The sequence below is a fragment of the Protopterus annectens genome, chromosome 4.part0 (genome assembly GCF_019279795.1).
Source record: "Protopterus annectens isolate FY-2018-M chromosome 4.part0, PAN1.0, whole genome shotgun sequence".
In the NCBI taxonomy this organism is placed as follows: Eukaryota; Metazoa; Chordata; order Ceratodontiformes; family Protopteridae; genus Protopterus; species Protopterus annectens.
In genome coordinates, this window is record NC_056733.1 from 1,360,347,089 (window position 1) to 1,360,370,778 (window position 23,690).

Here is a 23,690-nt window from a genome sequence, read left to right on the forward strand (position 1 = left end):
ATTGCAAATAAGAAAGGGCTCAGAGCTGATCCTAGATGTAATCCCACCACCACCTTAAATGCATCTGTCACTCCCACTGCAGACCTCACCGCTGTCACACTACCCTCGTATATATCCTGTACCACTCTTACAAATTTCTCTGACACTCCCGACTTCCTCATACAATACCACAACTCCTCTCTAGGCACCCTGTCATATGCTTTCTCTAAGTCTACAAAAACACAATGCAACTCCTTCTGACCTTCTCTGTACTTCACCATCAGCACTCTCAGAGCAAACATCGTATCTGTAGTGCTCTTTCCCATCAGGAAACCATACTGCTGATCACTAATCATCACGTCCCTTCTTAACCTAGCTTTCACTACTCTTTCCCATAACGTCATGCTGTGAATGATCAATTTAATCCCTCTGTAGTTACGTCATGCTGTGAATGATCAATTTAATCCCTCTGTAGTTACTACAGCTCTGCACATCACCCTTATTCTTAAAAATCGGTACCAAAACACTTTTTCTCCATTCCTCAGGCATCCTCTCACTTTCCAAAATTTCATTAAACAATCTGTTTAAAAACTCCAGTGCCATTTCATCTAAATACCTCCATGCTTCCACAGGTATGTCATCTGGATCAACAGCCTTTCCATTATTCATCCTCTTCATAGCTATCCTTACTTCCTCCTTGCTAATCCATTGCTCTTCATGATTCACTATCCTCACAACATCCAACCTTCTCTCTCTCTCATTATCTTTATTCATCAGACCCTCAAAGTACTCTTTCCATCTGCTCAACACACTCTCCTCGCTGGTAAGTATGTTTACCTCATTATCCTTTATCACTGTTACCTGCTACACATCTTTCCTAGATCAGTCCCTCTGTCTAGCCAATCGGTACAGGTCCTTTTCTCTTTCCTTAGTGTCCAACCTTTCATACAGCTCTTCATATGCCTTATCCTTAGCCTTTGCAACCTCTCTCTTTGCCATGCACCTCATTTCCTTATACATCTATCTACTTTCTTCATCTCTCTGACAATCCCACTTCTTCTTTGCCAACCTCTTTCTCTGTATACTGTCCTGTACTTCCTCTTTCCACCACCATGACTCCTTGTTGTCATTCCTCTGTCCAGATGTCATACTAAGCACCTTTCTAGCTGTCTCCCTTACTTGCTCTGCTGTAGTTACCCAGCTATTTGGTAACTCTTCACTGCCACCCAGTGCCTGTCTTAACTCTTCCCTGAACTCCACCTCACAATTACCCTTTTTCAGTTTCCACCATTTGATCCTTGGTGCTGCCCTCACAATCCTCCTCCTCTTCTTGATCACCAATGCCATCTTACAAACCACCATCCTATGCTGCCTAACTACACTTTCCCTGGTCACCACTTTACAGTCTCCAATCTCCTTCAAACTTGCCCTCTTACATAAGATATAATCCACATGTGTGCATCTTCCTCCACTGTTGTATTTCACCCTATGCTCCTCCCTCTTTTTAAAATACATATTCACCACAGCCATGTCCATCCTTTTCACAAACTCTACTATCATCTGACCTTCTGCATTCCTTTGTTTAACACCGTACCTATATATATACATATTTTTTTTAGATATATTTTGTTTTAGGTACATATATATATATATATATATATATATATATATATATATATATATATATATGTATGCATTTATTTACTGATATATATATATATATATATATATATATATATATATATATATATATATATATATATCATATATGTTTATATTTTATATGTATATCGCTACGTATATCATGTATTAATGTTTCAATATAGATATGTATGCATCTCCATACACACATATATTTATATATATATATATGTACAAAACTTGACTAAATTTAACAAACATTTTCCCTACTGTTGAGTGACTCAACTGAACGATATGTTTGAAAAAACATGTGACACATCGACAGCTCAGATGGCTTAGTGGGAAATTGCTGTGGGGATGGTTTGCAGGGTACTAGGTTCAAGACTTGCAAGGGGTGACTATTTTGTTGCTGGGAAGAACAAGGGCTGTTGGATACAGAATGATTAAGGCGCTTTTAAGTAGTTCTAAGTGGGTTTGCATGGGTTTGTGTGGTGGAAAGCAATGCTAACTTCCGGTTAACTATGCTTACATACAGTTAGCCTTAAAAGTGCTTAATTTGGGTAGACATTGCTTAGCACCACAAAAACAGGCTTAGTCACATTTATAGGTTCATAGGTTCATAGGTTCATACTAGGCTATCTGCCCAAGGGCATTTATAAGCCTAGTCCATAGTTATGTGGCTTTCGCCACCTTTTAGTTCTATGCCTATTATTTTGCTGTGCCTCTGTCAAGCAGTGACACTGAAGTAATCCCTGGGGTATATCTCCCATCCATTGTTCAAGATTCCTCTTGAACAAGGCCGATTTTGTTCCACAGCATAGGAAGTCTCTGGGTGATGAATCTGTCCATTAATAACGTCGCCAAGGTTTAAGTTTCCCGCCCTTGTGGTTCTGAGGGATCTAGATTTTTGAGGTGAAGCATATTCATCAAATCTGGGTTTGACATGGCCTTATATGTCAGGCACAGGTCACCTCTGAGCAAGCGGTATGCGACTGAATAGAGCTGGAGTTCTTTCAGTCGGGCAGCATAAGACATATTTTGAGACCCTTTATCCTTTTGGTGAGGAACTTTTGGGGTCTTTCCAGCTGCTGTAGGTGTCGGGTCAGATACATTCAATCATAGGTCTAATGAGTGATGAGTACAGGGGACGATGACCTCCCTAGATCTAGTTCATGATCAGGTGGGCAATGTAGAAGGTTTTCCTAACTACTTTGGCAACATGAGTGTCAAACGAAAGGTTACTGTCAACCTGGGTCCCCAGATCCCTGATGACTTCTTCTGTGCTCAGTGGATTGCCACCTATATGGTAGCTAGGGGTAATCTTATTTTTCCCGAAGGGTATGACTATGCATTTCTTGGTGTTTAACTTTAGGCCATGGCTCTGGCACCAGTTATCTGTTTCTGTGAGGCCCTTCTGAAGGATATCTGTGTCAGATGTGTTTGCAGTCATCTGCAAATGTTGTCAGCCATAACTCTCCTGTGTTTGCTTGTACTTCAGAAAAAGAATTTACTACTACTTACTCCTGCTTACCCTGTGCTAATTTCTTTAAAAGAAAAGAAAAAAGGGGTGATAGAAAGTAGTGAAAGGATGCAAAAATAGGGAAAACAATATGAGAGATAGCTAGGGATGTGCAGGATGGGTGTATGGAAAATCCATAACTGTCCATTTCTTCTATAGCAACAGCTGTGCATATATACTGAATTTGGAGGTAAATTTGGACACTCAAACCCCAGAGACAGGGGTGAGGACAACAATAATATGTGAAAACAATTAGACCAGATTACATATGCCCAGAAAACATGTTCTTAGGTTCATAGGTTCATTGGTAGGTACTAGGCTATCTGCCCGAAGGCATTTATAAGCCTAGCCAGAATGTGTTGGCTTCTGCCACCCCCTTAGATTAGTTCCCTGTTCCCATGTGCAGCAGAGCCAGTGAAGTGATCCCTGTGGTAAACTTTCTGTTTCCCATCCACTCGTCAAGGTTTCTTTTGAAGAGTTTTAGCAAGGAGCTGTGCCTAATGTAGATTGGAATCTTGTTCCAAAGCATGAGAAGTCTCTGGGACAGGAATCTATCCCTCCAGCACTTCCTATTTATTGTTGTGGTGAGGTTTTGATCCCTAGAGCATGTGGCTTGAGGGGATAAGGTTTTCTTTAGGTGGAGCATGTCCATCAATTCTGGATTGGACATGTCAGGCAGAGATCACCTCTGAGTAGTCGGTATATAACCGAGTACAGCTGGAGTTTCTTCAGTCAAGCTGCATAGGGCATCTGTTTGAGGCCAGTGATCCTCTTGGTGAGGTAATTCTGTGGTCTTTCCAGCTGTTGCAGGTGTCTTGTTAGGTACATCCCAATTGGGGCATTGTACTCTATGATTGGTCTGATGAGTGATGAGTAGAGGGCCACAATGACCTCTTTTGATCTGGATGTGAACTCTTTTGTGATTAGGTGGGCCAGGTAGAAGGATTTTATAACCACTTTGGCAATGTGATTATCAAAGGTGACATTATTATCTACTTGGGTCCTCAGATCCCTTAGTACATCTTCTGTATTTAGGGGGCTACCACCTATGTGGTAGTTTGTGGATACTTTGTTTTTTCCAAAGGGGAAGACTATGCACTTTTTGGCATTTAGCTTGAGGCCATGATTTTGACACCAGGTATCCGTCTCAGTGAGACATTTTTGGAGGATGTCTGTGTCAGCCGGAGAGTCAATTATAGCTCCTAGTTTGCAGTCATCTGTGAACTTGATCAGCCATAGTCCTCCTGTGCTTGTCTGTACCTTTGAGAAGTATATGCTGAACAGGAGGGGTTCTAGGACTGATCCCTGGGGAACGTCACTTGTAACTGGTTTAGAGTTGGACCTAGCTCTTGCAACTTTCATCATGTGGGTTTTGTCTGCGAGCCACTTGGCAACACATCTTGTGATGTTGGGGTTTATGTTCAGGCTGGTGATCTTGTCTATAATACCAGAATGGGGAATGGTGTTGAAGGCCTTTGCAAGGTCGAGGTGGGCTGTGTGTACCACCATTCCCTCATCTATAACCTTGGTAACTGTCTCAAAGAAGTCCACCAGGTTTAGGAGGCATGATCTGTCCTTAACAAAGCTGAACTGGGTATGGTCCAGTGTTTGAAGGTTCCCAGTGTCTCTGTTAATGAGTTCCATGATGATGCGCTCCATAGCCTTGCAGACCAAGCTAGTCAGGCTTATAGGATGATAGTTCCCGGGGTCTGTTGTGGCTCCACCTTTGTGGAGCGGAATAATCATTACTGTGTACCGCTCTATGTGTACATAGCCTGTGAAGAGGCTGAGTTTGAACAGTGAGTTTAGGTGAGGGGTTAGTTCATCTTTGAGCTCATGTAAGATGCAGCCAGGGACACCATCTGGTCCCATTGATGCTGTGTTTTTGGCTTTGGAGAGGGCTGTTTTAACCTGAATGTCTGTGATTTGAGGGACTCTACATTCTTCTGGTATGGTTACGGGCCCTTTTAAGGGTGAGAGGGGGCTGAAGTTTGCACTGAACCTGTCTGCCAGGATTTTGGCAATATCAGTTATTTCAGTGTATTTTGTGCCTTTCTGCACTAACTCTGAGGATATCTAAGCATTGCCACTTAGATTATTGACATAGATAAAGAATGCCTTGTGGTTATCTTTGGAGTCCTCGACAATTTTTCTTTCGAAGCTCGCCTTGAATGATTTTATGAGGGATCGTAGTTTCTTGCTGATACTGATCAGAGATGTCTTCCCTTCTTGGGATTTTACTCTTTTCTGTACTAGTTTCCTCCTTCTATTGTATAGCTTGTTTATGGCAGGAGTCCACTAGACTGGTTTCCTTTTCTTGGCGGACTGAGTCTTGGTTTTGCTTGGGATGGCACGATTCATGCATTCTTGTAGGTGCCCATAGAATGCATTAGTAAAGGATTTTGCAGCTTGGATAGCGTTATCCTTCAGCATGGGGGCTTTGAAACATTCCACCTCGGTCTTAAGTAATGTGAAGGTTGCTTTTGAAAAGTTTTTCATGGTGGTTTCGTTGTCCTGGGGTGGGGGAGGAAAGTGGATATCCAAAGTGATTTGTTTATTGTCAGATCTAACCAGAGAGGGGTTGACCTCCGGTGTGGAACACCATTTGCCCATGTTGGTGATGACCAGGTCCAATATGTTGTCACCTCTAGTGGGAGTGTTGACCAGTTGAACCAGGGTGTTTGAGTTTATAAATTCTAGGAAATGTTGGGCAAGGGAGTTAGTACTCGAGTAGTTCTCCCAGTTAATGTCTGGGTAATTGAAATCACCCAATATTAAGGTATTTGGCAGGACCTTTATGTTTCCCAGTGTTTCCAGCAGAATGGGGGTGCTGGGACATGGTGGATGATCTGTAGCAAGCTACAATTTGAATTGCAGTTTTGCCAATTGTTAGTTGCACATGGACGATCTCTGAAGCATTGTGCTGTGCCACTAATCTGGAGGTGTGGGTATCCTTGATGAATATGAATACAACCCCACCTTTTGTATTTTGGTTCGGGTTCTGTAGCTGAAATGTATGGTATGAGTTGTAGCCTGGTAGTGCTGGGGTGGTCTCTGGACCCTTAAACCAAGTTTCTGTTACTGCACATATATCGATTTTCTCCATACTGAGGAGTTCCTCAAGTGCATGCAATTTGAGGTTTAGACTTTTGGCATTGAGTAGCATTAACCTCAGGTTTTTTGATACTTGTACTATTTATGGTGGTGGGTTTGTCTTTTGAGCCTTGCATAAAAAAAGGCACTATGGGGGTGGCAATAGCCTTGGCCAGTATTTGAAAGCCTAAGGGTGACAGGTGCAAGCCATCTCTAGCAAAGTAGCGTGGCTTGTTGAGCATGTCATCCCAGGTGGACAGACAGTGGATCCCCTTTGAATGACACCAGAAACTTAGCCAATTGTTGAAATCTAGATTTTTTTCTTTATACCGTGGTATCATTCTTGGTGAGGGCAGGATGCTACTCAGGGTCAGGGTCATACCGGCCTGGGCTACGTGATCAAAGAGCTATTCGATGTCTCTTTTCATGTAGTCCAAGGAGGTACATCTCAAGTCATTCACACCAACATGGACAATGACAGAGTCATATTTGTACTTGTTCTGGAGTGACCTGAATGCTTGTGTTATGTGGTGGATCCTGGCACCCAACAGGCAGCTAACAGTAACTTTGTGCTTATTGAGCCTAGTGAGTGAGACATCAGTGTGCGTGACAATAGAGTCATCTATTACTAGTATGTTGGGTATGTTATTTTGCCTTAAGGACTGTGATTGCATGGCACACTGGTTTTGTGAAGTATGTGTTTTATGGTTTGTGTTTGGGGGGTGGAGGTTGCTTAGATGTTTGCTTTGGAGGTCCCTGTTGCTTTTGCAGATTTTTATTTAGAGTCTTCGATTATGTTTTCATGTATTTATGTGTGTTTTTTGCCGGTGCTTGTTTAATGAGTCTATGTGAGACTGGTGGTGTGATGGAAGTATTTCCCTTCTCCTGACTGTCTGATCCAGTCTTGGGTTGAGAGAGCTTAGCCCTCAGTTTGGCTGTATAATTGCATCTCTCGCATGTATTAGTGTTTGGTGGTAGGAGGAGAGGGTTGTTTGTGTACATGAGGCAATTGTAACATTGCCTCAAAATGCCCAGGTTTACCAGCTGAACTGGAGAGTACACCTGAAACTGCCCTTTGGACATGCCAGGATAGGTACAGTGAACTGTTTTACTGGATGGCTGGTAAGGTTGAATAGAGAGCCTTGTCCTTCTGTACAGTACAGAAGGGTCTAGTGCTAGGGTTTATAAGTACTTGCTATGAGTTTTGAGCAAGTGCCGGGCTGTGAAATGAATGGCTTGAGTGCTTAAGTTGAAAGTTTGTCTAGTTCCAAGGAAAAAATTGAAGAGGAGACATTGTGGAGCAGGGAATAGTTTTACCCTAGCTAACCGGCACTGCCCGGTGCACAAAACCGGGCAAATGTGGTATTTATAGCAGGGAAATTAAAGAGATAAAAATTAGCCTAAAATGGCCAAAAAACTACTAATTTCTGGGCTGAAACCACTCCTCCAGGGACAGATAGGCTGCTCAAAGCTCACCTCTCACAGGTGAGCAGAGAAACTTCCTTCTATCCAAGTAAGGTATGGGCAAACACAGAGATATGTAACAGCCCTGAATTCAGCACTAACCTAAAAACTGGACTATACTAGCTTAGAAAGGCGGGAAACAAGTATTTTTTTTATTTTTTTGTTTTTTTCCGAAAATACAATCAAAAAAACAGTTTAAATGCGCAGAACATGATACTTATTGTTATATATTGCAGATCAGAGTTGTAGTCAATGCCCCTAGTAATAAAGTAGGAAGAAACACAAATACAGTAAAAGCATATGAATAAAGTGCAATTTCTTTTTATATAAAACAATAGAAAATGAACAAACTTATTTAAACAAGTTACCCAATTAACCAGATAAAAAACTTAAAACAGAGCCCTGTTCCTGCAGTCTTCAATCAGACAAGTTCTAACTGTATTTTCCTGCTACTAGGGTGCAGTGGAATCTTCTCCAAAAAAGATGGCCTGGATCAGTGCTCAAGTTATACAAACAAAGCTAGATTCAGCAGGCCTGAATCTGGTCTATGCTACAGCAACAAGGCACACCAATTTCAGAAAGAAACAGTTCAAATAAGCAGGCACAATAAGCCTGTGACCAGAAATTCCCAGCTCAGAAGGGCAGAATCCAGCCTCTCCTCCCACAACACTGCAGACCACAAACCGTCTTAATGTAGAATAACTGGCCTGAAGCCCAAGTGCTTAAGCCAAAACTTATACACTTTTAGAATAGCAGACACTGGGCCTTCAAGTCAGCAATTCCCAGCTTAGAAGGATGTAAGCTACCTGTCCTGCCACAACAGTGCAGACCATAAACCTTCTTAATGTAAAACAACCTGTATGAAGCCCAAGTGCTTAGACCAAAAGACTTAGAATAACAGTTACAATGCATGGGAAATGGATAGCTATGTACGGGGCAACATTTTTTTTTGGGAACAGATTGCCCTTCTTTTTTTTTAAGGTGAGAGTGGGATGTTGAGGAAGGATAGTAGGTATATTTGGGGAGGTAGTTTGGGTTGCAAGACAGACAAGACAGCATACAGGGGTGGTATTTGACACGTGGGGGGTAAACACCTTGGACAGGGAGAAGTGTTTGGTAATCAGAAGCCCATGAGCCCCCAAATGGATAGAGTGGGACTAAGGTCCCCAACCATGGACAGTCACCACTGCACTTTCACAGCCCCAAAGGTGGCTGTGCTGGGGGCTGAGAAGGAGGGGCAGACTGTCCCTGTAAATGCACCACGTGGCCCTCAAGCTGGCATAGCCAATCTCCCAATTCCTTGCAGAGCTCCTTATGCACCAGTCCCCAAACCTGGCTTTGGGTGACAGGATCCTGTCTGCACCCATGCCTGGGGGGGGGTGAGCCCCATCCCTTGAGGTGTTTCCACCCAATGTGATGCAGGACCAGCAGATTGAGGAGGTCTCGGGGTAGGTCACAGATGTGCTGGGGCCTGGTGCCACTGCCAGATGAGGTGGGAGAGGTGGATCCTCTAGGATCAGTCTTCACCGATGTGCTATGGTGTTGCAGTTTTAGAACATGTTGGTTAGTCATGAAAAACACATTCAAGGATTAGTTATAACAGCATGCATGAGTATTCTCATTAACCCAAAACAACAGATTTGGAACATTTGCTTAACAAATAGAACACAAGCATATATGGAACCACAGTGGGCATTACGCTGGCATGCAGGCTGCATTGATATCAACAGGCTACCAAATGATAGCATTTGAACAGGGAACATTAATTGGAAAACATTTCAATATTTGTAGAACAATAGGAAACATGTCCCAATGGTAGATTTGGTGAGAAACATACCCATTCATTTATGTGTTTAGATTATTGGTGAAGATAAGATGAAGGGGAGAGAGAGGTGTCAATTAACAAATGTAGATTCTTGCAGTGATCACAGCTTTAATGATCATTGCGCTAATCACTACTCTACAGGTATTATTACAACAAACTATGGCATTGGATTGCACAGTGGTATGTTTGTACACACTGTATAATTACTGTCTTCTTATAGCTACTTTATACCTTTTCTTACCTGGTAGACCTGTGGAGGCAATTTCTGTTAATACTACCTGACTGTTTCTACCCATATTTATATAGTTAGGGTTACATATATGCACTCATAGTGTGTGTGTGTGTGTGTGTGTGTGTGTGTGTGTGTGTGTGTGTGTGTGTGTGTGTGTGTGTGTGTGTGTGTGTGTGTGTGTGTGTGTGTGTGTGTGTGTGTGTGTGTGCATGCTTCTGCCATACTCAGCCTTGATTTCTATCAGTCACCCTGGTTGTTGGCAGCAGAGACCAGTAGCTGTGACAGCATGACACTTGAACATTTTTTGGGGGAGACTACTTGGTTTATGAACTTATCTTGCTGTCATTTGCAGCCTTGGGGTTGGACCATGGGTGTTGGACACAGGATAACTACAGCCTTTTTATAGCTACTTTATACCTTTTCTTACCTGGCAGACCTGTGGAGGAAATTTCTGCTAGCACTACCTGACTGTTTCTATAGATATTCACAAACTCCTAGGTGAAATTATGCATAGATATTACTACCACTCCCAGGATTCAAACTGTGCCTGTTTGTGCATAAAATACAACAAACGTTTTTGTGGTTCATCAGAACAAGCTATTGAGAAACTGCTGCCTCTTCTTTAAATGTTTTCAGTCTAATACTCTCTTGGTTGTATAATCTGACCTTGCAATTACAGCATTCTTATACATACATTCCTATACATACCTTTTGACATAGCACAGTGTGGAAAATAGTGGTTAACACAACATTACTAATCAGATATCAGATCTTGGTGCATGAAACATTTCATATCAGTTAATCTCGTGTCTTAGAAAGGCACTAACTTTGTCAGATGAGACTTGATTGTTTAATGCTTTCAGAGCTATAGTTGTTGTGCATAACCTGTACACATTTCAATTCATACAATACCAAAGTAAATACAACCAGTCCAGGGTTATGAATTTTATTGAGAGGCAGTTGCAGTTTTATTTATATATAAACTATATGAAACTATTACTGTAATATCGTCTGGTTTATTCAGTACAAGACATGCCCATTTTTATTACTGCAAGGTGACATTATACTCCTTTATATTTATTTGGTATGAATACTACAAGCAAATTGTTACTCACCAGCCTCACGACTCAGCCTTAGCAGCCTGCTTGCATGGGCTTCCTGGTTTGCAGCCCGCTCAGCTGGAGCTGTAAAGAAGATAGAGAAACATTTATGCATACCTCTCCATCACATACACAGGCTGCACTTTGGTAAACAGTTATTGATATTAATACTTACACATGCCTGGGGCATCCCTCTGCCATGCATCTTGGACCCACTGGTCCAATAACTCTCTTCCTATGCTTCAAGTCAGCAAAGTGGTGCCAGACCTGCTCACCAGTCTGAGGGATGACAGTGGCACTGGTGAGATCATGGGCAAGACTTTCCCAGGCCTCTGCTTTGTATTGGGAGCCCTGGTACTGGTTTTGCAGCAGTCTCATATGCTTTTTTACAAGGAGTCTGACCATGACCCTGGACTCTTGTATACCCCAGCACTGCACCTGAAAGCACACACCCTCTCCAAGACCAGTCATAGTACTACAGTGGAGGATACAGCCAGTTATGAGCTGTATTCCCACCTGCAAAATTTAAATATGGCTGAATTCCCACCCTTTGCCATGATTGGGCAGTTTTGAATATCCTAAGCTGAGCTACGTGCCAGGCAAACCCCCTGCATTGCTTAAAGGGGTAAATGCTAAGCACTGCTTATCAGTGTGCAAATCCACTTAGCTATTCAAATTCTTGCTTAGAATTTGCATTTAAGCAATGCTTATACTGGGTAAGCATAGTTGAGCACAAGTTAGCATTGTTCCGCTTTCCTTTTAGAGACTATCAGCATTGTGGGCTGATTCCTCATAAATGACATGATATGTATGTCTACCTTCCATAACATCCCCCTATGTGCTTTCATTACAATACATTATTTTGTGGCTATGCTGTATGGGACACTTGTGTTTCTATGGGGGTTTCACATCTGTACTACACCCTCACCTCACATTTGGACCTGCTACACTACCTTGGTTAACAAATATCTATCTATATATATATATATATATATATATATATATATATATATATATATATATATATATATATATATATATATATATATATATATATATCCTACTGGTAACAAAATATATTTTCGTGCTTTTTTAACAGATAAAAATGAACAGACAGAAAGGGGACTTAAACCACAAATGCCTGCTTGTTAAGTGAAAGCTGTAACCACTATGCTATTTCACTTTACACTGCTTTGGCTGTATATTTGCATTTAGCTCATTGGGATGTGTAAGCTAGGATGAGCATAGCTGAGCGACACACACTCCTGCTCAGCTATGCTTAAACTTTATTGTGCACTGAAAAAAAAATACATATGTGTTTTATTTTTATTTACTGTAGGGGTTTGCACATTGCTTTCTGCACCATTATCTGTGTATTGCTCTTGCAAACTTAGAATGTTGATAGAATAAATATGTTTTGCATTAGCTTAATGTTTTGGTCCCGTGGAGTCAGGGAGGTACACATTATAGGAGGAAAACACCAAAATATATGAGTCAACTGTCTGTACAAATTTCCAAAAACAGTTGTGAGGTAAGCTCCACAGACATATCTCAACTGAATAGATTTTCACAGAATGTCCAGATTTTTGCTTAACTAATGACAAACATTTGAGTTTAAGACTCCACATCCTTCAGAAAATCCATGCTAATGCAAAACCTATTATTCTATCAACTTTCGAAGTTTGTAAGGACAATATTTAAAATCAGTCCCTATTTGTACCACCATCATTTTAGGCTTTGTCTAGATTTTCTTTGCTCTAAGAGGTTGAGAGGTATGTCCACAGACACTAACAGGTGTCTGCAGACACTTTTGCTGCTTTTGTATTGCCGTACGGCAACTCTGGAGTGCAGGGGTGCATGTATATTGTAAGAGCACTGCTCTTGGACATGCCCCCTGGGCTCCTACACAGACCTATGTCTTTGTAGGAATACAGCAGCGTGCCTTCATGCATATGCAAGGTGTGCTGGTATTTTATATGGACACGGGACTCTCCATGTAAGAATAACTGGGGATTATCTTTAAAAACATGTTGTTCTTTGTCCTGTCTTTTGATCAAGATTGGGACTAAGGGAATAAAAAAACTGGCTGTTAAAATAAGCCCCATTTGAGGCCCCCATGCTGCATCTGTAAATAGCCACAAAGAGTCATTAGTCACCCATTTTATTGCCAAAATGAATGACTGTTAAAGTGCAATAGGAATAGTTACCATAATCTTAAATCAGCTCTTACTATCCCACCTCTGAAAGAGTTAACCAACAACCTGATGAAAGCCCACCTGGTACAATAGCTCTATATGTAAAATTCACTGAGCTGCAATGGTCCATAACTTAACTTATTGAATCTTAATTTGCTGAAGAAACACTGTATGCAAGAGAAAACCCTTCCTAACCTATCAGACAAACAGAATGAAGAAGAAAAAAATGTATCTTGAGTCATAAAATGTGAGTAACTTTGTACAGCCTCCTATCTTGCCCTGCACTAGAGAGACACTTAACTGCTCACACAGCTCCTAAAATGACCAATAGCCCTCTCTAGCCCTGAGCTCCTACACACATGAGGAAATCATCCATAATAGTGAACTCCAGCTTGGGTGGGAGGGTACTCATTGGTGGTGCTCTCTAAGGAGAGGTATGGCCCAGTATAGTGGAGATGCCTTTGGAAGTAGTTGATGAGTGTGAGGATGGGGAAAGGAGTGTGCAAAGCATATAAAAGAAACCCTACTCCAGATGGAAACACAGAGGGACAAACCCCCAAAATGCCCTTAGAATCCATAACTGGTCCCAGCAATAATAGAGTAGTAGTGGGTAAGAGGACAGCTGGTACACTAGGCGTGGTCATGGGGCAGTGGAGACCAGGTGAATAGGATGAGGTCTGGGGGGGGAGATTAAATTAGACTGAAAAGAGACGTAAACCAATTCCACTGGCTAGGGAGAAGATGTTGGGGAAGGAAGAGTAAGAGACCAAAAATCAAAACATCTCATCTAATGCAAAGTAAACTAAACCTGATATAACGTCTGTTAAAATATTTTACTTTTAAAATTCTAGTTTTAACAAAATCAGTAGCAGTGCATAGCAAATTAAAACCAAAGTTAAGTAGTAATATATGTAGACTGATACTTATGAATTTGGGTCTGAAACATGTTTAGGTATACAGGGCACCATGTATTTTGAAATTCTTATCAGTTCAAACTTAACTTAATATAAATAAATAGATAAATAAATAATACACATCTTTCCCTGCAATAATATATATTAAAAATGCAAATTGAATTGAGGGATTGCTGAACAAAATGTTAACCCTTAGTATAACAGAGTTTCTCTCTTTCACCCTTTCACACAGGATAGAATAACCTGGCTGTTTCTTGCACCTTGCAACCCATTGCAGAGTGAAATAAAACCAGAGTATTCTGGGAATGGGCCAAGCAGCACTGGAACTGGTGATATTTCAAGGCCTGCAAATAAGCAAATAAGGGCACAACAACCTAAAAAACAAAACCTGATAATACTATTTAAAAAAAAACACACAAGTAATATTTTATGCGCAACCAGCTTGGATTTCCAATAGAAGCTTCAAAAGTCATTGGCAAAAAATAAAATGCAGCACTCAAACTAGGAAGCCAGTGAACCAAAGAATGAAATCACATAGTGAAATGAAAACCAAAACCATGAGGTAATACATAAACAATGAATCAAGTGTTCATTTTCTATTATTGTTTTATTATATTACTTTATTATCATATTTTATGTTAACCACCATTTAATTAAGACAAACTGTGTGCCACCTCTGGCCTTGTGTTTTAAGTTCACTGGAAACTTAAATATCCACACATAAATTTCATGCAATTAGGCAGTCTGAGTCCATTCAATCCAACCACCATTTAATTATGACAAACTGTGTACTACCTCTTGCCTTGTGCTTTAAGCAAATGTTAGAGACATCCAGTCTTCCATGTGTATTTTAGCCTGCATAATAACTAGTCTGAAGACAAATGCTTCAATGTCCTAGTTTATAAGAAATAGCCTTATAGCTTGTAAACCCTCCTCCACTGACATCCTGCTGGTCATCTTTTACTCTTTCCTTCCCAACAGACATTGACATTTATTCCTACTGCTCAAACTATTTTTTTCTTATATTTTTCTTCACTTCTCCTAGACCTGTTACTTCCATTATTTATATTCTCATGCATTTAGTGGAACTGCCTGCGTGCCTTCAAGGAAGTCAACTTGGTCTCCCTTCTTTCTTTCTTATTTCTCGTTGCCTGAATCAGTTACTAAAGCAATTTCAGCTCTGAGCTAGTATTTGTGCACAGTCAACATCAATTGCAGGATTCAGTGCACTCAGCTGTCACTTTAGTGTGTTTTTATTTATTTTTTCTATACAATTTTCCCTGTAAGCAAATAGATATGTATATAACAGTGAAGTCTGCAGTTTGAACACCAGTCTGTGGGCTATATTTTTATGTAAATTATAAATATTATGGCAGCCTAAAATAAAGAACTTTGTTCACTATGCTAGCTCCATTTTCTTAGACCACAGCAGTTCCATTGGTACTTTCTCCTTTAAATGTGCTTAAGTCATTGTTTTTAGCAGTCCTCTTTCTCCCTTGGTTAGTTTATTTCTCTGTTTTTGTAACTATTTTTGAGTTCTCAGCATTCTAATTGTTTTGCTGATCATTTTGTCTTAATTTTTCTCATTGTTTTGCTGGTCTATGGAGGTTGAGTCAGGCTTTTGAACTTTGCATTTCAGAGTCCATAGAAACCTCTTTACATTACACAGTTGTCCAAACAGTCAAGTGCAATATTTTACTGTTATCACTATTAGTCCGGTCAAGATGATGTTGGACTAACTCTGCTTCTAAAACTGTGTCCTAGAGCAACAAAATCAAGACATTCATCTAGTAGCAAAGAAGCCTTTTAAACTGCATTGTTTCTTTTACTTATCTCTCAGCATATTTGCTGCTGTTTATGTTGTCACTGATATTTTTTTCTGTCTCTTGACAAGTTTTCAGCCTGCTTTGTTCACCCTCACTAATGATCAACCTCAATATACTCCCCTACCCTACCCCCAAATCTCACCCACGCCTACTCTACATTTATACTTCCATAGCGCCATCTACATATTCCTCTAACCAATACCATCAGTTCCCTCTAGTAGGAAAATTATCAATACAATTACTTCCAATAGTAACACCTACTCTAGTTTACCACACAAGACTCTCTCACACACATTCTTAATCCTTGTCTCCTATAACTATCAAATTACATCTCTACAACCAACCCACTATCCTCCAAACATTTTTGTCCTAATTTACAACAAAGATAAAACCCAAGTTAAATAAGAGGACCTTAAGTCAGATTATTTTACTATTTCTCCTTACTCTACTAGCCTTTATTGCCAGTTATCGAATCCACCTCCTTCAAATACTTAGGACTTCAACCAATCCTTACAAATAATATCAGCATCTATCCAAGCCTGTTTTTCTCCATAGCACCCTATCTCTGCAACAAACCATATCTTATTTATTTTTCTGGAAATATCTTAGAATTAAGCATCCAAATTTATGATGAAATATCAAATCAAGAGCAAAATATAACTGAACACACTCTTCTCTCTGTAAAATATCACTTCAAAAAATTAGCAGAGATGTTCACCCCAAACCCGGACCATCACTTCCAACCTCAAAAATAAACTAGTCACCTAATATATCTTAGCAAAAAATAGAATCCAAACTCACATTACTAAATATGAACCTAAAAAAATATGTGCAATAAAATTTATGACATGCATGCTTATCTTTCCACATACATTTCTGATGTAGTCACACCTACTGATACCTTGTTAAAAAATAAAGGATAATGAGATTACCCTCTCCAGAATACAATATACACAGGCATTACATGCAAAACAAGCATGCAGATGGCATAACAATCATCTATAAAAATCCCCTAACCATTACATTACTTTCACAGGAAATACCCACGTTTAAAAATGCTGAACTACTAATAGCACTCCTAAAAGTCAACAATTGGAAAACTATATGTTTAACAGCAATTTATATACTACCTGGGAATAACGTTGATACTGCTGAAAGCATCATGTATTGGATATACCAACAAATTAACCATGAAACTATAATACTTGAAGATTTAAATATAGACTGGCAAATCATAAATTACACTACCCACACTGAATCAATAAAGTTGTACAATTTCAGAGAATTAATAACCACACCTACTATAATCAATAAAACTTCAGGGAGACACTCAACATTAGATTGGATTCTTACAAACAAACCAGACAAACTGACAAAGGTAGGCTACATCTCAGATAGCATAAGTGACCACATGCCAACATATGCTATTAGAACTTACCATAACCTAGGCAAATATATCTATAATCAATTTCAGCAAAGATGTTTTGAATGAAACGCTAAAAAATATAACTAGAATGTACTTACAACAATGCTGCTAGATACTGCTGCAGAACACTTTAATAACATATTCTTACAAACCTTAAATAATCTACCACCAGTGTGTAATTAAAGAGTAAAGTGAAACCTTGCAACATGGCTGACAAAGGAAAAAAATGATAAATAGGGATAAAGCCTGGAAAAAAACTAATATAAAAATAGACCTCAAAATGTCCTCCAGCAATTTGGACATCTTATAAACCTTGCAAAACTTCATGTCAAACATGATAAGCCAACATACTATACCGACCTACAAGACAAACATCTAAACAACCCAAACCTTTTTGGTCATTACTAAATAAACTACTCTACTCCAGCAAGACCACTAGTCCCTTTATAAAAACAGACAATACAACAGGCTCTATTCCTATACAGCTTAATTACTACTTTATACAATCAATATTATCTCTCTTAGACACTAACCATCTGCCCCCTCACTCTACCCCTGTCTAATCAAAACAAGTCACAGGCTCTTCAATTTTCCTCCAGTACCTACCTCAATTGTAAGGAAGTTGCTCCTTAAACTAAAAACTGCTTCAGTAGTTGTAGACCAATTAACATCAGACTACCTAAAAATGGCTACAGACATCATAGCCTTCCCTGAGTCCATACCAATTAATAGGTCCATAACAGAAAGATACACCCCATCACTTTGGAAACAATACTACATCATACTACTGCATGAAGGTGGCAGATCTACACAGTTTAATAACTACAGACTGATAGCAATTCTCTCCCCCTCTCAAAAATATTAGAGAAATGCATCCATATGGAACCTCAAATAATCTGCTATTAGAAACACAACATGGCTTTAGGCCCCAGCACAGCATATATCTACTCTATGTTACCAATGTAATAAACTGACATAGAAACGATGGTCTGCTTGTGTTCACCATGTTCTTAGACTTGCCAAACGCATTTGATACTGTCTCACACCAGCAACTGCATTTTCAACTCTCCTCAATAGGATTTTCACAATACTCTTTGTTTAGATCCTTAGTTACCTATCTGGAAGGCAATGCATCATTGGATGGCAATAAACCTGCTCATCCTTTCAACCAGTTACTACAGGTGTCTCTCAGGGCTCTATCCTGGGTCCTCTACTACTTAATATATTTATTAATGACCTCTACATCTCCACTCACCATGCCAGTTACATTCAGTATGCAGACGACTACGACTCAACATTAATATGTGCAGTCTCAACAATAAAAAAGCTCTAAGACATTACCCAAAAATCATTCTCCTCTGTAGAAACCTGGCTCAACCCCAACAAAATTGAGTTAATGCTTTTCACCTCAAAAAGTTGCCAGAATCTAAGTAATCTTTTACCATAAATTCAACAAATAATGCTTTCTTTGAAACTGTAACTCACAGTAAACTTCTAGGAATTATAATAGATGACAGTCTCAAATATAACCACCATGTACTGCACAACATTAAATCTACACACCAGAAACTACTCTCCCTTTACAGGATCAAAAGAGAACAAGACTGTAAGAAAAATTCTGGCCAACACCTTCTTACTGCTGACTCTCTTATAGACTGCTTCTGTCCTAAGAAACATTAACAATACTCAAAGAAAGAAACTTGCCTCATGCAGCAATAAAATAGCTAAATTTGCCACCAGCCTCCTTCATAGGACCTGCCATTGTCTTAGCTTAAAGCAATTAAACTGAATTGAACTGCACAACTGTCTAAACATATTCACAACTGACTACAGCACACAGAGTCATTCATCATCCAGAGAAAATGCCCTGCACTACAAAACTTATTACTACCCTACTGTCCAGTAAGGGACCTCCTTTCTAGAAACAAATTATTTTTATTTATAAATAAGTCAAATAATGTTGTAGGAGAATGACCCTACTCCCAATGTGTTGCTAAACTCTGGAATAGTATCTCCATGCAAATAAAACTCTGTGACCTATTCAGTAGTTTTAAACCACTGCTTAAACAACATCTCAACCAATCCTGGTCCTTTACAGCTCATCACAAGGTTAAAACCTGTTCACTGTACAATACTATCCAAATACTCTCCTTAACCATAATATTCTGAACCTCTTACTGAAATGACAAAACAATTTTTATACATAACTGCTGCCTGTACAATCCACTAACTTGTATGTGGGCTTTCTCTTTAGTAACTTCCACCTCTGTAAAATCTTAGAATGTATATGTATAAATGTAACTACTGATTGTGTATAAATGTAAAAAGAAATGTAACTACTGTTTATGTATAAATATGAACAGAAATATAGCTACTCTCTGTTTGACTGGAACTTAGTATAATACAATATAAGCAAATGGAGCTTTTTCTCCCTGGGCCTGTGCTGAAAATGGATATCACCCAGTCGGATTTTCCCAGCAAACAAAGACAAGTAAATAAATAAATAAACCAAAATCACAGGTAGCTGGCAGGCTAGTGATACAGGGAATGCAGAGAATGCTTGCTGCAGCAGAAAGACAGACTATAGCCAGCACACCCTCTTTAAAAGACTCAGTAAGCTTGTGTGGCACACAAAATAGTTTGTGCCAAAGATCTACATCTGTTAGAATTTAGATCCTCTATAGACACTGTGCCCAGAGATGATTTCCCATGTACTGAAATTGTTCAGTGTTGCTTTAGCTGTATTATGAGACAGTGGCGGCTAGTGAGTTCAAATCAAAGGGTACTGCAGGAGACAGCTGAATGGGTGAGACCAGCTAGAAAAGGGTGTGACCAACTAGAAAGGGGAACGGCTATGTTATAGTGAGATCAACACTGACCATGCTTACTAATTTACATAAAATAAATGTTCAGTCACTATTGTACTTACTGAATAGTCTACCAACTAATACTAGGGTCTATATTAGAACACTGAACTTTCAAAATGTCGAGTGTTCTAATATCTACCCGTTTTCAGCAAATGCTGAAAATATTGAAGAAACAGAAAAACAAATTTTTTCCTAGAGAAAAAATTCAGTTGTCCAATTCTGTTGCTTCTGTATTTTCAGCACTGTGGTGGAAAGTTACGGGTCAGGTTCAGGTAAGTGTGCGATTGTGTGGACGTGAGGGTTAGGGTGGGTTAGGTGAGTTAAGGTTAGGGTGCGGGTCAGGTAAGTGTGCGATTGTGTGGACATGAGGGTTAGGGCAGGGTAGGTGAGTTAGGGTTAGGGCATGGGTGAGGTGACTGTGCGATAGTAACGGACCTTAAGGTTAGGGTTTGGGTTAAGGTAAGTGGATAGTTAGTGATGTATGTATAGTTTAGTGTAGGGTTAGGTGTAAGAGTTTAGGTGTATGTGTGTGGATTGCTGTTTGTTTGGTGTGCTTGTGTTGTGTGTATGTGTTTTGAAACAGTGAATTTTTTCCCTAGCAAAAAATTCACTGTTCTGTATGTTCGATGTTTTAAATTTTCGATTCATAGGGTTTGATATTAGAACACTTGAAATTTTGAAAGTTTGGTGTTCTAATATAGACCCTAATACTAGACTAAAGACATTTCAGAGTTAATAATATGTTTAGCTTCTACAACACCTCTAAACAGTAAAAAGTGGTTGGTCTTGACTGCATGAAACTATTATGACTACACGAGATGCAGTAAATATACGCTCTACTATATGAGCAATCTACATTTTCTACAATGCCAAATGAAAAGTAAGGAAATTTGGAGATCTCACTGTGCTTTCTTATTTTATTATTCACAGTGCAAGGTCACCCCAATGCCTAATGTAGCAGTGATTCTGAGAGACAGTAACATGATGTCAAAACCCATACAGCTTGCAATTATACTCACCACAGCTAGAAGGTAGAGCACATTACTACATGTATATACAGTTTGGATTGAAGACTTACCTATGCAGTATGCTGCAGACAGTACTTTGTACTCTGTTTCTACACCTGATGAAAGGCTGTGGTTTGGTCTGGAACACATCAGATCATACTGGATTTCATTTTTATTTCCTTTTTCTGGACACACAAAAGGGGCCATTTCAAGTTTTTCAAGCAAACATAGAATTTGCTGTATTCTGAAGAGCACATTGCTAAAGCATGCGTAGGCTGTTTAGAAGACTTAATTAAGCAGTATGATGTAAACAGTACTTTGTAATCTGTTTCTGCACTCAAGGAGAAGCTGTAGTCTGGTCTGGAATACATCAGGTCAAACTGGATTTTTTTTTTGTTTTTTTTTTCTGGATGCACAAAAGGGACCATTTCAAGTTTCCCAAGCAAATACAGTATTCACATGACCCTTGTACCAAATAAGTACTTGTAATGCAGTAACAATTAAGCACCTATGCTGTCTTCTTCAGTGTATTTCTCATGTTTCTTACTTGCAGATATAGTCCATTTGCTTCTCTTTATTTTTTGCAAACAAATCAATAATTCTTTGGTTGAAGTTTGTTGTATTCCTCTTTAATGCCTTTCCTGTGGAAATCATAGCCAATGCAGTAATTCTTTCCTGCCCCAGTGTTTTACTTCTTTTCATTGTTGAGAAGCACCTTTCTGCCTCAGCAGTTGACATTGGTGTGGTGGCTATAACCAAGCACACATTGATAATCTCTGAGAACACACTGGTTAATGAGTTGCCCACCAAGAATTTTAGCTTCTTGACTGTACTGCCACTTGCAGCAAATTCTTCATGGTGATATACCACTCCAAGTTCTGTTCTAAATTGTCTCCTCAATAGGAATGGATAGTTTTCTATTGTTGCTGTGAAGAGAATTTCTGAAAACTTTTTTTTATGTATGTTGAAAAGTTTTCAGGTAGTAACAGCTGAGAAGCCTAAAGATGCCTAGTTTGTTCAAATCGTGATGTTGCCTGGAACTTTGTGACATCACATACTTCCACTGCAGCAATCAACAATGTCTCATGCAATGACTGGGATCTTGATGGCCCTTTTCTATGTCTTACTAGGATGTTCTCTGTCTGTATGTACTGCTGTACAATGTTGTCAATATCTGATCTGAAACTGTCAAGTGCACTCAAAAATATATGTACATCCTTTTCAACTGTAGTTGCATCTGTGTTATGACACTGAAGTTGCCTGTACAGAATGTCAACATGGGGCATTATATGATGGAAAACTGTCAGCCAAAACTTAAATTCATCATCTTCAAGTGTTTGCATTAGCCCATTTGCTTCCTATACAGCTGCTTCAGCAGATATAGGACACTTGTACAAATAATAAAACACGCTGACAGCAACTCCAAGATTTCATACACTGCATTTACAGTACAGATAATAAAATTCCACCATGTTCCATATATTTGTGGCATGCTTCATGCTACTATATTGTCCAAAGCAGCTTGTCTTTGAACTGAATGTGAGGAAAAGGCAGGAATTCCTCCAAGAGTTAAAATATATATATTCTTGCTTCAGTGTTATGTAGTGTGACTGTTTGCATTACCATATTAAGTTGGTGGGCATAGCAGTGTACATAATGCATATTTAGATTCCTGTTTTATGATAGTCTGCACCCCATGTTGAACTCCATTCATGACAGATGCACCATCATAACACTGAGCATCCTCTTTTTCATACTGATCGCTCATTACTTCCTTCAACTGCTCCCTTATCACACCAGCAATATGTTCCGCAGTCTATCCAGGTGGTATAAAATATCCCCAAAAACATTCCAGCACCTGACCATTGACATCATAATGGAGCACAATGGCAGTTTAGTACAGTCCTGCAACATCACTGGTTTCATCTGCAATTACTGCTACAAATTCTGCAGTACAAATCTCTTCTTTTTATTTCTTCTCTGCATATTGTTAGTATGCAGTCCATGAGTTCATTCTGAATGAGTTTTGATGTTCCTTTAAAAACAGTTGAAGTTTTTATGTTTTCTGCAAACTTCTGATCAATCCGGCAGGTGAAATCTACCAGTCTGCAGAACATTCCAGCACTCAGTGAGTCTTCTGATTCATCATGGCCTCTTAAAGCTAATTTTTCTTTAGAACACAGCTTGATGCATTCAGTTATAAGTGATAGAACATGATGGTTTTCTTCCACTTTCTTGTGTCTTTCCACAGATAACTGGTATCTGGTACTTAACTGAGACCTAATATCCACAGTTCCCAACATTGCTAGACTCATTTGGTTGTCAAAATGTTTAGCAGACTCTTCATGTATTCTAGTCTTTTCCACCATTCTTTTCAGGTTGTTCACACCCTTTGATGTCCAAGCATCCTCTCCACCGAACTATAAGCACAGGAAGCAGTACAAACTGTTTGTTTCTTAACACCCACAGATCCATGTGCTTGTCACAAACTGAGCTGCTGAAGCTGCGTGTGCATGTTCTTGACCTACTTTTAAATTGAGTGGGAGTTCCAGTCCTCTTGATTCTTAACTTCTCATCAAAAGTCAAGTCTCTAATGTTAATA